This window comes from Balaenoptera physalus (assembly GCF_965194825.1).
Source record: "Balaenoptera physalus genome assembly, chromosome: 7".
In the NCBI taxonomy this organism is placed as follows: Eukaryota; Metazoa; Chordata; class Mammalia; order Artiodactyla; family Balaenopteridae; genus Balaenoptera; species Balaenoptera physalus.
This window is the reverse complement of record NC_138886.1, coordinates 108573911-108587752: the sequence shown is the minus strand read 5'-3', so window position 1 is coordinate 108587752 and position 13842 is coordinate 108573911. Positions and strand designations below refer to the sequence as shown.

Genomic DNA, 13842 nt, shown 5'->3' with positions numbered 1-13842 from the left:
AGCCCTGGGAATCTCCTTAGAGGGCTCCCCCAGCCCGCATGACCCCCTCACTTTGCCCCCAGTGTGAGCCTCAGAGCCAGGCATGGAATGTCCTTCTGCACGACATGCACCCTTAGCTGTATCGGGTTCAGGCCCCTGATCGCAGGGCTTGCTAACCCCGGCCCTGCCAGGTGGGGAAGGACCTTAGAGGTCACTGAATCCAAAGCCTTTAATTTACAAAGGAGAAAATGGATTCTCAGAGAGAGAGGCTCGATCTGCTGGAAGAAAGGGGCTGTTTGTAGTCACCTCCAGAAAATGCTTTGCCCGTAGAGGAGAAACCCAGGAGAGGTAGATGAAAGTATCTGAACTCTTTCAGTCATCAGTTTTTATTGAGCGTCTACTACGTGCCAGGCAGTGCTGGGCTCTCTGGATACGGAGATGGGTTAGGCACGAACCCTATTGCTGGTGGATAAGGACACCGAAGGGTTAAATTCCGGGAGCTCGGCGGCGGGGCGGGAATGGTGGTTGGGGGTGGGGGGGCATGTAGAGGAATCTCTCAGAGGAAAAGCCCTCTCCGTAGCTTCTCAGGCGCCGGAAACCTGGGCGAGAAAAGCCTGGGAAGGGCTGCCCCGCAGGCACGCAGCCTCCCCCGCACAGCCCCTCTGGCCAGGGGAGCTGCCGCTCTCGAATTACAACAAAAGGGGCAGGAGGCCGGGCCTGCTGCGGTGGCCGCCTTCAGGGAAGGGGGTGGGTCCGGGGAGGGGTTTGCGGTCCGACGCTGGTTAAAAGTGCCGGGAAAAGGGTTGGGGAGCGACTCCAGCCGGCGGCTTCCTAAACTTGGAGACAGACTTCTCCAACGGCCGGAGAATTCGGCTCGCCCCCTCTGCTCGGGAAAGGGGCTCCGCGGCGACGGGCGCAGAGAGGGGCCACCGTGGAGAGCCCGGCCCCAGCCGAACGAGTGCGCACCCCTGCTGACAAGTAAGAGCAATGCCTGCGCCTCCCCCTCCCCACGGCGGTTCGCGGGAAAGCGGGGGTCCCGGTGGGCTCTCCAGGCTCCGCTCCCCGCGGGCCGCCTCTCAGCGGTGCTTGGGGTTCCCGGGAGCTGAGAGGTGGGCACACAGAGCGAAGGCTCCTTGCTCGGAGACGCGAGGACGTGCAGGCTAACGGGTCCCGCTCCCGACTCGGGCGGACCCACCCAGCCCCACCTCGCCTGAATCCGGAGAGCGCACGGAGCAGGGGCGCCCCCGGGAGCTGGGCGCTCACTCAGTTCGTGGCTCGCCAGGGGCGCCTGCGACCAGACAAGACAGAGTCAGACGAGACCCGGTGCGTGCTAGGTGCCTAGGAGGGTACAGCGTGGAGCCACGGACACCGGGGGCTGCGCTGGTGCCAGGAGTTCTGGCTTTTGAGGATGCGGAGCGCGCGGGGGACGGGGGCGCACTGGGGTATCTTCGGAGCTGAGGCTTTGGGGATGTGGAGCGCACGGGGGTGGGGGTGGGGGTGGGGGTGGGAAATGAGGGCTAGTGAACGTAGGAGCGCCCTGAGTCCGGTGGGCGGAGAGGCGCGGTCCGCACCTCAGGTATTCATTCCTGGCTGGTCAGGGTACCAGGAAACCTCTCCCGCCGATTATCAAGGGGAGGCCCTGGAGTAGAAAAGAGCCAGCACAAGCGAACCCATGGATGGTCCACGCAGGATCGCCCCAGGGCTAATCCTGGTTTTACGCAGATACTCCTTCTGTCCTCAGTGCCCGCAACTTTTACGCAGGCGCTTTGAACACCGCGCTTCCGCCCCGCCCCACCCCCCAACCCGCCGCCCAGCCAACCCCCCATCTGGAGCCCTCTGGAGTAGCTGCCTGCCAGAGGTGTCGCTGTAAATCAGCGCCGGAATAGAAATGATTGGAAGAAACAGGCGAGATTCCTACTTCGTCATCCCTCACCCAGCCCCGGGAAAGACCACCAAAAACCAGCGAGGGTGGGGCGAGGGGACGCGGCGAAACACCACGGGGGAGGGGACTGAACTTCTCCTGGCTAGGAAACCTCGAGTCTTGATGAGAGGAGAGAGAGGAATGAAAGTCAGAAACATGCCCCAAATTAATTTCGTCCCCTGAAATCTTGGAACTGCGGAGATCTTCAAATCAGTCCAAGGGATTCTTTTTGCGAAAAGGGAAAAGGGCTGAAGCTCAAGGCTTCTAGGTTAGTCGGGGTGGAGACTCGAATCCGTATCCCCTCCTCCAGGCCCCGCTCCTACCCCACCGCTAGCCTGTCTGTCCCGGACCCCCAAAAGGCCGTTCTTCACCATTGGTGGAATTATTTCGTTATTTATGGTGTATTGTGTACTTACTGGTCAGGGATGGGGCTTAGGACGAAGTCGAAGTGCTCATTTCCCTGGTCAGTTCCCAGATGAACGACTGACTCCCTGGACGCTCCCTTAGCTAAATTATTCATCTCCCGCCCCCCACTTTGTCCGGTTCCCCTTCCTGGTCCCTAGTATCTGTCCCTGGAGTGACCATCAAACCCATGTGTGTGCCTCTCCGTGACTTTGTGCTAAAAAGTGATTTGGTCTAAGGCCACTTAGCCATTAAGTGGCAAAGTTGAATAGGAAACTTAAGCCTGAAGACAAAGCATCCACTTGACGTACAGGTTGGCTGACGTTTTGGTGCATGGCAGACGGGACAGTCGACGAAGATGTTTTCATCTATCTCCTTTACAGCTGTGCTCCTTGCCTGGCCTCTCCTGGCCTTTTCCCAAATTCTTGTCCTCTGACCCCTGGATGACCAATGTACAAGGGCCTTGTGAACGAGACAGATTTTCTGTGCTTCTGGCGGTGACCATTAGTGAAGCTTTCTAGTGTCCTAGAAAATTCTACACTGTTTATTTAAACATTTTTTTATTCGGAAAAATTTCAAATATAAACAATAGTAGGGAGAAGGCCCCCATATACTTCTCACTCAGCTTCAACAGTTATTGACATTTTGCCACACTTGCTTCATCTACCCCTTTCTTATTTCTTTTTCAGGGAAGTATTTTAAAGCAAATCCGAGACATAAAATCATTTCATTCTTACATATTTCAGTGTGACCTCTAAAAATATTAAATAACCATTATGCCATTAATATACTTAAGAAAATTAACAATAATTCTTTGGTATCATCTAATACCTAGTCCATATTCAAATTTTTTTCCCCAATTTTCCCCCAAATGTCTTTTTACAGTTGACCGGAGTTCTGTTGATTTGTATAATTTATGTTCATTGTATGTTATTCTTTTCAAACCACTTTTCTGTCACTGTGTTATTTGATTCTTACCACTTCCCACTAAAGAGCGAGGTGGGTTTTGTTGAATTCATTTTACAGTTGAGTAAACTGGCCAACAGATAAGCTGTCCAGATGGCACAGTTGGTGACTGGCCTAGCCAGGACTTGACCCAGCAGCCTTATTCCTGGGCAGTGGTGGTTCTGTTTCTCGGTGCTGTCATGGAATATAAGCTGTGCTCTGACGCATTCATCCTGGCTCTGGCTTCATCCTGGGCTTATCACTTCCTATACACCTGCTATCAGAAATCCCAGTGTAAATACTGAGTAATTGGCCATTTGGTGCTGGAGGTAAATCAGCTGCAAAGTCAGGAAACCTGGGCTTATTTCCCAGCTTCTTGTAAAACTGTAGGAAAGCAACTCACCTCTCGAGAACTCAGGGTGCCCTTCTCTGAACTAGGAGCCGTCATCCTTCTCCATTCTCTGGCTCCTAGTTCTGAAAGTAGGGTGAGCCAAATGACTGGAGTTGGAATTCCTGGAAGAGACAAAGGGCCCAGAAAGAAATCTCACTGAGAACAATTACCCCTCACTGATCATTGCCCAAGTATTCTGGCAGCTGGCATCTTTAGTTGGAGGCAGCTAAATTCTATAGCAGAGGCTCCCCTCTGAGGTTCTTCATTTATGGACAACTTTGTTTATTCTGCTGTTGTCTGATGAGGATATAGGACACCAGAACTTTTTACTTTTAGCATTTTTACTACTTGTGTTTATTTGCTTTGGAAAGGGGTGATAATGAAGTCATTTTTACATCTTATTAATGAGACTCATGAATTGGAATTCTCCTTCCTTGGCTGGCTGTGTGGGAAAAAGGAATCTCTTATTTCTTAATGCCTAGATTTTCTGCTCTCATGTTCATTGCCCTGAAATAGACATCGAGTAAACAGACCTTCCACAAAACAGCCAGTTAGGGAGAGAGAAACTGTTTGCTCCAAACCCATTATTCAACCGTAGGAACTCCAAAGGGACAAAGCATTACCCTTTAACCACACCATCCTCTGGCATCCATGAATTCTCTTTCCCCTCAGCTAACAGGCTGTCTCCATGGGGGTAGAATTTCTAGGAGATTCCATGTCAGCAGCTGCTGTGGCTTTCTTCCTTTTACAGTTTTGGGAGCTTTAGGAGGTATAGTTTCCCTCTCCTGGGGTTGCCTGGGTTCAGAAGGACAGCTTGTAATGACTATTGTTCATTTCCCTCTGGAGAAGGGCATTGTGGTCAGTCTGCATGTCAGTGTCACACAGTCCCACCTGTACTCCAGACCCGGGGGCCATGAGACCTCAGATGAAGTAGCCGCAGCCTGTCCTGCTCCAGACCCATAGAACCAGCAGGAATGGCAATCGTGGGCCAGCAAAAGGAGAGCCAACTTGATGCCCAGAGAGACAGATCCACAGCAACGCACTACTTACCTTCTAAGCCTCTGCCCTGTCTAGGTTGAAGCGAGTCTTCAGACCTTCTCATCCTAGGCATTCGAGATGTCCTCCTGCAGGAGGTGTGTGTGACCCGCCAGGAGCCCAGCCCAGCCAGGTGTGCTGGCCCATCTTCCCCCCGCCACCAGCATCAGAGATGTCTTTAGGCACCAGAACCAGCCTTTCAGAATAGGCACTTGTTCAAGGGTGATAAAGCATGATGGTGACAGTTCAGATAAGACGTCCATCCAGAGTTTTAAAAACTCTTTTGCACTTCCCTTGGCAGAAAGAGTATACCCAGATAAGTGTGTGTGGTACATATGGGTGTAGAGTGAGAACGAAGTCAGCAGATGATGATGTGATTAGAATCACAGTTACTAAGTTCTCCTTGCCCAAGGCTTTTTGATCCCTTCACTTGAAACACCTATAGTATTATAATATGGTACGCGAATGATGATAACATTTTCTTTTTAGTTTTTTCGTGTCGGAACTTGATAGACAAGCAGATGTAGCTGCACCCAGGGCTGTCCCATGGCAATGGCTCCCATATGTCTTTTTTGATGCGTCGCCAACACGATGCTAAGAGCATCTTCTGAAAAAATAATGCCACTTTCCTATACAGCATATGCCTTATGAGAAGATAACTTTTGTCGACAACTTGCGGACAGCTCTAATTTGCTCCGTTTCTTTGTTCTTCTTGAACTTGGGTCCATGAACATCCCCCACCCCCAGCCTTGTCCCTGGGGCACCACGGATGTCCCGAGATAAACATAGCACAGCTTTCCAGAGTGCCTGCATGACTCATGACCTAGTAAGGAGGATGTTTTTCTAAACATAAACGTAAAACTCTTCTAAAACAAACACAAAGATAAATTTGAGTAAAGTACCTTTTGAAAGTACCCCTCTCCCCAGAATAACAGACGTAAGTAAAATGGCACCAAGCCTAAGTATACGACACTGGATGAACTTTTGTTTCGCTTTATTGTGGTAAAATATACGTAACATAACACTCACCGTTTTAACCATTTTTAAGTGCACAGTTCAGGGGTGTTACATACATTCACATTGTTGTGCAACCATCACCACCGTCTGTTCCAGAATTTTTTCATCTTCCAAAAATGAAACTCTGCACCCATTAAACACTGACCCTCCATTCTCCCACCACCTTGGCAAGCCCCATTCTACTTTCTGTCTCTATGATTTGGAAAACTCTAAATACCTCATATAAATGGAATCATACACTGTTTGTCTTTTTTGACTTGCTTATTTCACTTAACATATCGTCTTCAACTTTGTGTTGTAGCATGTGTCCGAATTTCCTTCCTTTTTAATGCTGAATGATATCCCATTGTGTGTATATACCACATTTTGTTTATTCGTTCATCTGTCCACTTGGGTTGCTTCCACTTTTGGCTATTGGAAATACGCTGCTATGAACGTAGGTGTACAAATACCTGTTCTGGATGAACTTTTACAAGATGAACATGCCCTTGTAACAAGCACCTAGATCAAGAATAGGACATTACCTAGAGGGCACGGAATTAAAGGCAAAGCAGGAGATTACAAATACCTTTCATGCCTGCATGTGGCTGCTTCCACTACACCTCAGGGTCTTGGGAGTGGATGTTCATTTTGTCTACCATGAGATGGTTTAGAAGAGATTTTGAAAAACACAATTTATAATCTGAGAGGCAGCAAGATTAGTTGTGAGATTTAAGCAACCTCTTTCCTTAAAATGTCTAGGGAAGATAATACAACATATTTGGGGTTTGCAGTTGCAGCTATATTAGGACATCACCACTAAGTATTATTCTTCCAGGCTCTCCCTGGGCCGAAGAGGTTTGCATCCACCTGGAGAACTCCTACTCTTTCGTCAGCTTCTGCTGGATCATGAGTTTCTTTTTTTCTTTTCTTTTGGCCTTGCCACATGGCTTGTAGGATCTCAGTTCCCCGACTAGGGGCTGAACCCGGGCCACGGCAGTGAAAGCCTGGAATCCTAACCACTAAGCCACCAGGGAACTCCCTGGATCACAAGTTTCAAGCCATGAGTGAAAAATTCTGTGGCCACGTCCTGCCTTCCTGCCCTCCTTTCCTTCCTTCCTCCTTCCCTTCCCACCTGGTGCTCTCTCTTAACTAAAATGATTTATGAGTGACTTTCTAGTTGCCAGACATTCTGCCAGTCTCTGTAAGAGACAAAAATGAGTAAGACATGATATTTGACATGTGCATTTAAAAATAAATCATCAGTCAAGAATGATATTCTGATGCCTGGCAACCAACTCCATGGTGCCTACCTGGTGCCAACAGCAGCCTCAGAGCATAGGCAAAGAATGTGTGGAGTTTGGGCTTGTTGCAACACACAAAGCGGGGAAGACAGCTCATCAGGTGATCTGGAATTGCTCTAGCGTGCCCATAACCAAATTGTAAGAATAATTTTTAAAAACTTGAAAGCTGCCTTGAGTTCAGATGCTCTGTCTGAGAGCACTCAACTAAACGTGAGGTTTAGGGACCATTTTAATGATTTAAGAAGAAAAAACTAAAATTCAGACGTCCACGAAACCCCGTGAGTTCTCTTATCCTTTTCACTGTTAATTTTCTTAAATTGATATTCCCCAGGTGTTTTTTCTTCAGGAGGCTCTCAAAGCCACGCCCACCTCCCCACCCCACTATCAACCCCCTATGTCATCTGTTACCCCAACGTCATGATGTTGCAACGTCATGGTACCCCAGCATCTTCTTTGCCTGGAGAGTTGCTAGTTTCCTAACTGGACTCTTCTCCCTTGGTCTTAACCCGTGGGAAGCCATCCTTTATCCAATAGGCACAGTGATCTTTCTAGAGCAGAGGTTGGTAAACTTTTTTCTCTAAGAGCCAGATAGCCAATATTTCAGACTTAATGGGTCCATACGATCTTTGTCTCAACTTGGCTGTTTTAGTGGGAAAGCAGCCATAGACAACAAGAAATGAGCATGGCTGTGTTCCAATAAAAGTTTATTTCTAAAAACTTCACAGATTTGGCCCAAGGGCTGTAGTTCACTGGCTCCTGCTTTCAATCACAAATCTTCCCCCCTTGCCCTCCCGCTTACCTGTCATTGACTCCTCATCCCCAAAAGGAAAACTCAACATTTGTTGGCATGGTATTCAAGTTTCCTCATGGCCCTCTCCTTGCTTCTCCAAGCTCACCTCTTCCACCTCTCCTCACCCCACCCACTCTGCCAGCCCTTCCACTTTTCATCTTGCAACTCTGAACCCCACACAGGTCTCAGAACATCCTGTGTTATTTCAGACCTGCCTGGAATGATCTCCCTTCCCCACCAGTGACCTGTCAAACTCCTACTTCCCTTCGAAACCTGCCCGGGTGTCAACTCTCTAAAGCTTTCCCTGTTCCTCATCTCTAATTGTAATCACTGCCTTCCCAGTTCTATTTCTGTACCTATTTCTGTACTCTTTTTGCTTCTCTAAATATACTGTGAACTCCTGGAGGGCAGAACCCATGTCAGATTCATCTTTGAATTCCAGTGCCTAATACAATGCTTGCCATGTAACAGATGCTTAGTAAGTAGATACTACTAAACTGAAGTGTCAGTTAAATAGATTCTTTTTTTAATAGCTTAATTGAGATATAATTCACATACTATACAGTTCACCCATTTAAAGTGTTCAAGTCAATGGGTGTTGGTATATTCACAGATATATGCAACCATCACAAAGAGAAACCTGTATACTTTAGCCATTGCCTCTTCCTCCTCCCCTCCCCCTACTCCCACCCCTAAACAGCCACTAATCTACTTTCTGTCTCTACATTGCCAATTCTGGATATTTTATATAAAGGAACTATATGATATATGGTCTTTTTTGTCTCGCTTCTTTAATTCATATGATGTTTTGAAGTTTCACCCATGTAGTGGCATGTATCCACACTGCATTCCTTTTTATGACCCGATAATATTCCATTGTGAGGATACACCACATTTTGTTTATCTGTTCACTGTTGATGGACATCTGGGTTGTTTCTACCTTTTGGTGATAATGAACAGCACTGTTATGAATACTTGTGTACAAATTTCTGGTTGAACATTTGTTTTCACTTCTCTTGGGTATGTAAGTAGGAGTGGAATTGCTGGATCATATGATAATACTTTGTTTAACTTTTTGAGGAACTGCCAAACTGTTTTCCACAGTGGCTGCACCATTTTATATTCCATCCAGCACTGTATATGAGGCTGCCAATTTCTCCACATCTTCACCAACACCTACTTTTCCCCACTTAAAAAAAAAAATTATAGCCATCCTAGTGTGTGTGAAGAGGTATCTCATTGTGGTTTTAATTTGCATTTCCCTAATGACTAATAATTTTAAGCATGTTTTCATGTGCTTGTCAGTTATTTGTATGTCTTCTTTGGGGAAATGTCTATTCAAGTCTTATGCCCATTTTTAAATTGGACTGCTTGTCTTTTGTTATTGAATTTTTTTTTCTTTTTTTTTTGTTATTGAATTTTAAGAGTTTTTATATATCCTGGATACTAGACGTTTGTCAGATATATGATTTACAAATATTTTGTCGCATCTATGGGTTGTCTTTTCACTTTCTTGATATTTTTTTTTTTCTCGGTTCACATCACATTTACTCAACATTTATTCTGTGCTGGGCTCAGGGGATCCAGAGACGTATCTGCCCTCCACTGCTGTTGCTCTAGTTCATGAAGCATCTTGATAGTGTCCTTTGATGCACAAAAGTTTGTAATTTGTATGAAGTCCAATATAGGTATTTTTCAGTTTGTTGCCTGTGCTTTTGGTGTCGTATCTTAGAAGCCATTGCCAAACCCAACGTTATGAATATTTACCCCTGTGTTTTATTCTAAGAGTTTTACAATTTTAGCTTTTATATTTAGGTCTTTGGTCCATTTTGAATTAATTTTTGTAAATGGTGGGAGGTAAGGGTCCAACTTATTTCTTTTACATGTGGCTATGCAGTTACTCCAGCATTATTTTTTGAAAAGACTATTCTTTCCCCATTGAATGGTCTTGGTACCCTTGGCCAAATCAATTGATCGTAGATATATGAGTTTATTACTGGACTCTCAGTTCTATTCCATTGATCTATATGCCTGTCTTTGTGCCAGTATCACCCTGTCTTGATTACCATTGCTTTGTAGTACCTTTTGAAATCGGGAAGCGTGAGTCCTCCCACTTTGTTCTCCTTTCTCAGAATTGTCTTGGCTGTTCTGGGTCCCTTACAATTCCGTATGAATTTTAGAATCAGCTTGTCAATTTCCATGGCAAAGTCAGTTGGGATTCTGATAAGGATTGTGATGAATCTGTAGATCAATTTGTATTCTCATCTTAACAATATTAAGTCTTCCAATCCATGAACATGGAATTTGAAAAATTTATTTAAATCCTCTTTAATTTCTTTCAACAATGTTTTATCATTCACTGAGTATAAATTTTGCATGTCTTTTGTTAAGTTTATTCCTAAGTATTTTACTCTTTTTGATGCTATTGTGAATGGCATTATTTTCTTAATTTAATTTTTGGATTGTTCTTTGAAGGTGTGTCCACACAGTTAATCTTTGTATATTGATCTGGTATCCTATAACCTTGCTGAATTCTTTTATCAGTTCTAATAGTCTTTTAACATATTCCTTAGGATTTTTTATATATACATATGAGTAGATGCTTAAACACAGGTTTGAAGCTAGTGGATGTCATGATAAGGAAAGTGGAGGCACCCTGTAATTGCCAGTGGGAGCCATGCCATGTTTGGAGATGCAATAAAATATTAGAATCATTCTAGAAGGAGGTCCAGAAAAGGCTTGCGATCAGCACCAATGACATGGATCAGCTCCAAACGTAGCTGAGAAAGTCTGCCTCCTCAGTAAGAGCAAGAACTTGAAGCTCTTTGTGTATATGCCACTACTCTGTGGATGTCAATATCTTTTTTTTTTAATTTATTTATCTTATTTGTTTTTACTTTTGGCTGTGTTGGGTCTTCGTTGCTGTGCGCGGGCTTTCTCTAGTTGCAGCGAGCAGGGGCTACTCTGCGTTGCGGTGCGCGGGCTTCTCATTGCGGTGGCTTCTCTTGTTGCGGAGCACGGGCTCTAGGCGCGCCGGCTCCAGTAGTTGTGGCACGTGGGCTCAGCAGTTGTGAATTGCAGGCTCAATAGTTGTGGTGCACGGGCTTAGTTGCTCCACGGCATGTGGGATCTTCCCTGACCGGGGCTCGAACCCGTGTCCCCTGCCTTGGCAGGCGGATTCTTAACCACTGCACCAGCAGGGAAGCCCCTGGATGTCAGTATCCTGACACAGTACCAGCTGGCACTGTGAGCTGAGCCTGGCCAGTGTTGGTGAGGTGGCAGTTGTTACCTGCTGCTATTACTCACTGGGCTTGTGGAAGGGCTTCCAATGCTTCTATGGACAGCTGAATCCCAGATCATAGGCTCTTAACAAACTTTAGAACAGCACTCCTGCCCCCTCCCCTGGGTCACCAGACATTTCTAGACAAGCCAAAGATGTGGCCGTGGCCTCTGTACCAGCTGCTCCTTCCTTCACTGGGCCCTGGGGTCTATTTCTCATTGAAGGGGCTCAGGCCTGAAGAACTGGCTGTTGGTTCAGGTTGCATTGCTTGGATGGGAGCTTGGCCTGGAAGCTTCTGGAGATACAGAAGGTGTCTAAAGCCATGGTTGAGTCCTGCTGTGACTAGCTCTCCCTGAGGCATGAAGGAAGCTAAATAGGGAGGGCTTCAGGAGGATGTCTCTTAAGAACTGAGCTCCTTGGCTGTTCCATCTCTTAGAACAGCTAGTTTGGGGAACTCCCTGGTGGCCCAGTGGTTAGGATTCTGTGCTTCCACTCTGCAGGTTCAATCCCTGGTTTGGGAACTAAGATCCCACAAGCCGCGCCGCGTAGCCAAAAAAAAAAAAATTTAAAGAAAAGCTGGTTTGTACATTCCCTCCATCCCAGGACTCCCCCCACTTCCCCCCCCCCCCTCGTATGCTCCTCTTACCCCCAACTGTCTGAGCCCCTCTCTACCTCAGTGTCTGTGCCTGGACCAGCCCTCAACACTCTCCCCCTCCAGAGACTTGCATGCAGTGGCCCCATCCCCAACTACAGTTCCTCCCCTGGAAACAAGACAATGCAATGATTGGATTACTTGACAGATTTGCACACCATTCTGGCCCTGACTTCTGTTCTCCACCCCTGCCTGCCTTTTATGAATTTTAATATCGCCTTCAAAGTGGCACAGAAATTCGGACCAATTTGGCTACTGACTGTTTGCTCTGAGAAACAGTGTGTCTGAGACTGTGAATGTGTTGGGGGTCAGGGAGAGGTGGGAGGATGGTTAAAACCTGTTACCCAAGTGCCATGTTAAGAGTGGTCGATGGGTGGGAATTCCCTGGTGGGCCACTGGTTAGGACTCCAAGCTTCCATTGCAGGGGGCCTAGGGTTCGATCCCTGGTTGGGGATCCCACAAGCCTCCTGGTGTGGCCAAAAAAAAAAAAAAAGAGTGGTTGATGGGTTAAGTGACACTCCTCCTGGAATTTTTCCAGGTTGTTGTGGATTTTATAACTATAATACTTACCACTCATTGAACACGCTGACTGTCCTGGGCACTTGATACATTTTATGGAACCCACTAAAACAGGGGTCCCCAACCCCTGGGCCACCGACTGGTACCTGTTAGGAACCAGGCTGCACAGCAGGAGGTGAGCGGCAGGCGAGTGAGCGAAGCTTCCTCTGTATTTACAGCCGCTCCCCATTGCTCACATTACCACCTGAGCTCCACCTCCTGTCAGATCAGCAGTGGCATTAGATTCTTATAGGAGTACGAGCCCTACCATGAACGGCGCATGCAAGGGATCTAGGTTGCACGCTCCTTATGAGACTTTAATGCCTGATGATCTGAGGTGGGGCTGAGTTGGTGAGGCTAGCGCTGGGGAGTGGCTGCAAATACAGATTATCATTAGCAGAGAGGTTTGCCTGAACAGAGACCATAATAAATCAGTTGCTTGCAGACTCATATCAACACCCTATCAGTGAGTGGCAAGTGAAAACAAGCTCAGGGCTCCCACTGACTCTGCATTATGGTGAGTTGTATAATTATTTCATTATATATTACAATGTAATAATAATAGAAATAAAGTGCACAATAAATGTAATGCGCTTGAATCATCCTGAAGTCATCCCCCACACTCCCGGTCTGTGGAGAAATTGTCTTCCATGAAACTGGTGCCTGGTGCCAAAAAGGTTGGGGACTGCTGCTCTAAAACCCTGAGACCCTTCTGTATTTGCAGAAGCCAGATTTGAACCTGGGACCACTCTCAGATGCCAGCACCATGTTCTTTCAATTACTATATGTTATCCTGTAGTCAAACCATAGCTCCATTTTTTTAGGGCTTGGTGGGGGGTTGGCTAATTTGAACCCGATAGGCATCCCTGCCTCACTGTGCTTCCTCTGCCTTCAAGCAGTATAGCACTGATTTTGGATTTCCCCTGCCCCTTCTTTATGGGCTACAAGCTGTAGAGATAAGATGTGTCTCTTGGGGGCCCTGGGGACTTCCCTGGTGGTGTAGTGGTTAAGAATCCGCCTGCCAATGCAGGGAACAGGGGTTCGAGCCCTGGTCTGGGAAGATCCCACATGCCGCAGAGCAACGAAGCCTGTGCACCACAACTACTGAGCCTGCGCTCTGGAGCCCACGAGTCACACCTACTGAGCCCGTATGCCACAACTACCGAAGCCCGCGTGCCTAGAGCCCGTGCTCCGCAACAAGAGAATCCACCGCAATAAGAAGCCCGTGCACCGCCACAAAGAGTAGCCCCCGCTCACCGCAACTGGAGAAAGCCCGCGCACAGCAACGAAGACCCAATGCAACCAAAAATAAATAAATAAATAAATAAAATTAAAAAAAAAAAAGATGTGTCTCTTACAGACACTATATATTTATTTGGCTTTTGCTTTCCCATTCAATCTGAGAGTCTCCAGTGGCACATTTTAAAGTGTTTGAAATTGTACCTTCATCCTCCCCAGGAAACAGCCTGGTCAGAATGAGATTCCACCCAGAGGCAGCGATGGACCTTGGGGAACCCCAATCGGTCACAACAAATTATGCCTGACAAAGGTCTCTTTCTGGAGGCTGAAAAAAATTCAGTTTTATATGC

At 46.9% G+C, this 13842-nt stretch overlaps 1 protein-coding gene across 1 annotated transcript in view; it reads left to right on the top strand.

The window, feature by feature from the left end:
• The first annotated feature begins 542 nt into the window (after positions 1 to 542).
• Positions 543 to 13842, top strand: part of LOXL2 (lysyl oxidase like 2) — a 104946-nt gene continuing 91646 nt past the window's right edge. The window contains exon 1 of the mRNA XM_082468884.1: positions 543 to 957. The gene's annotated coding sequence lies outside the window, so the exon portion shown is untranslated. The remainder of the gene's footprint in view (positions 958 to 13842) is intronic.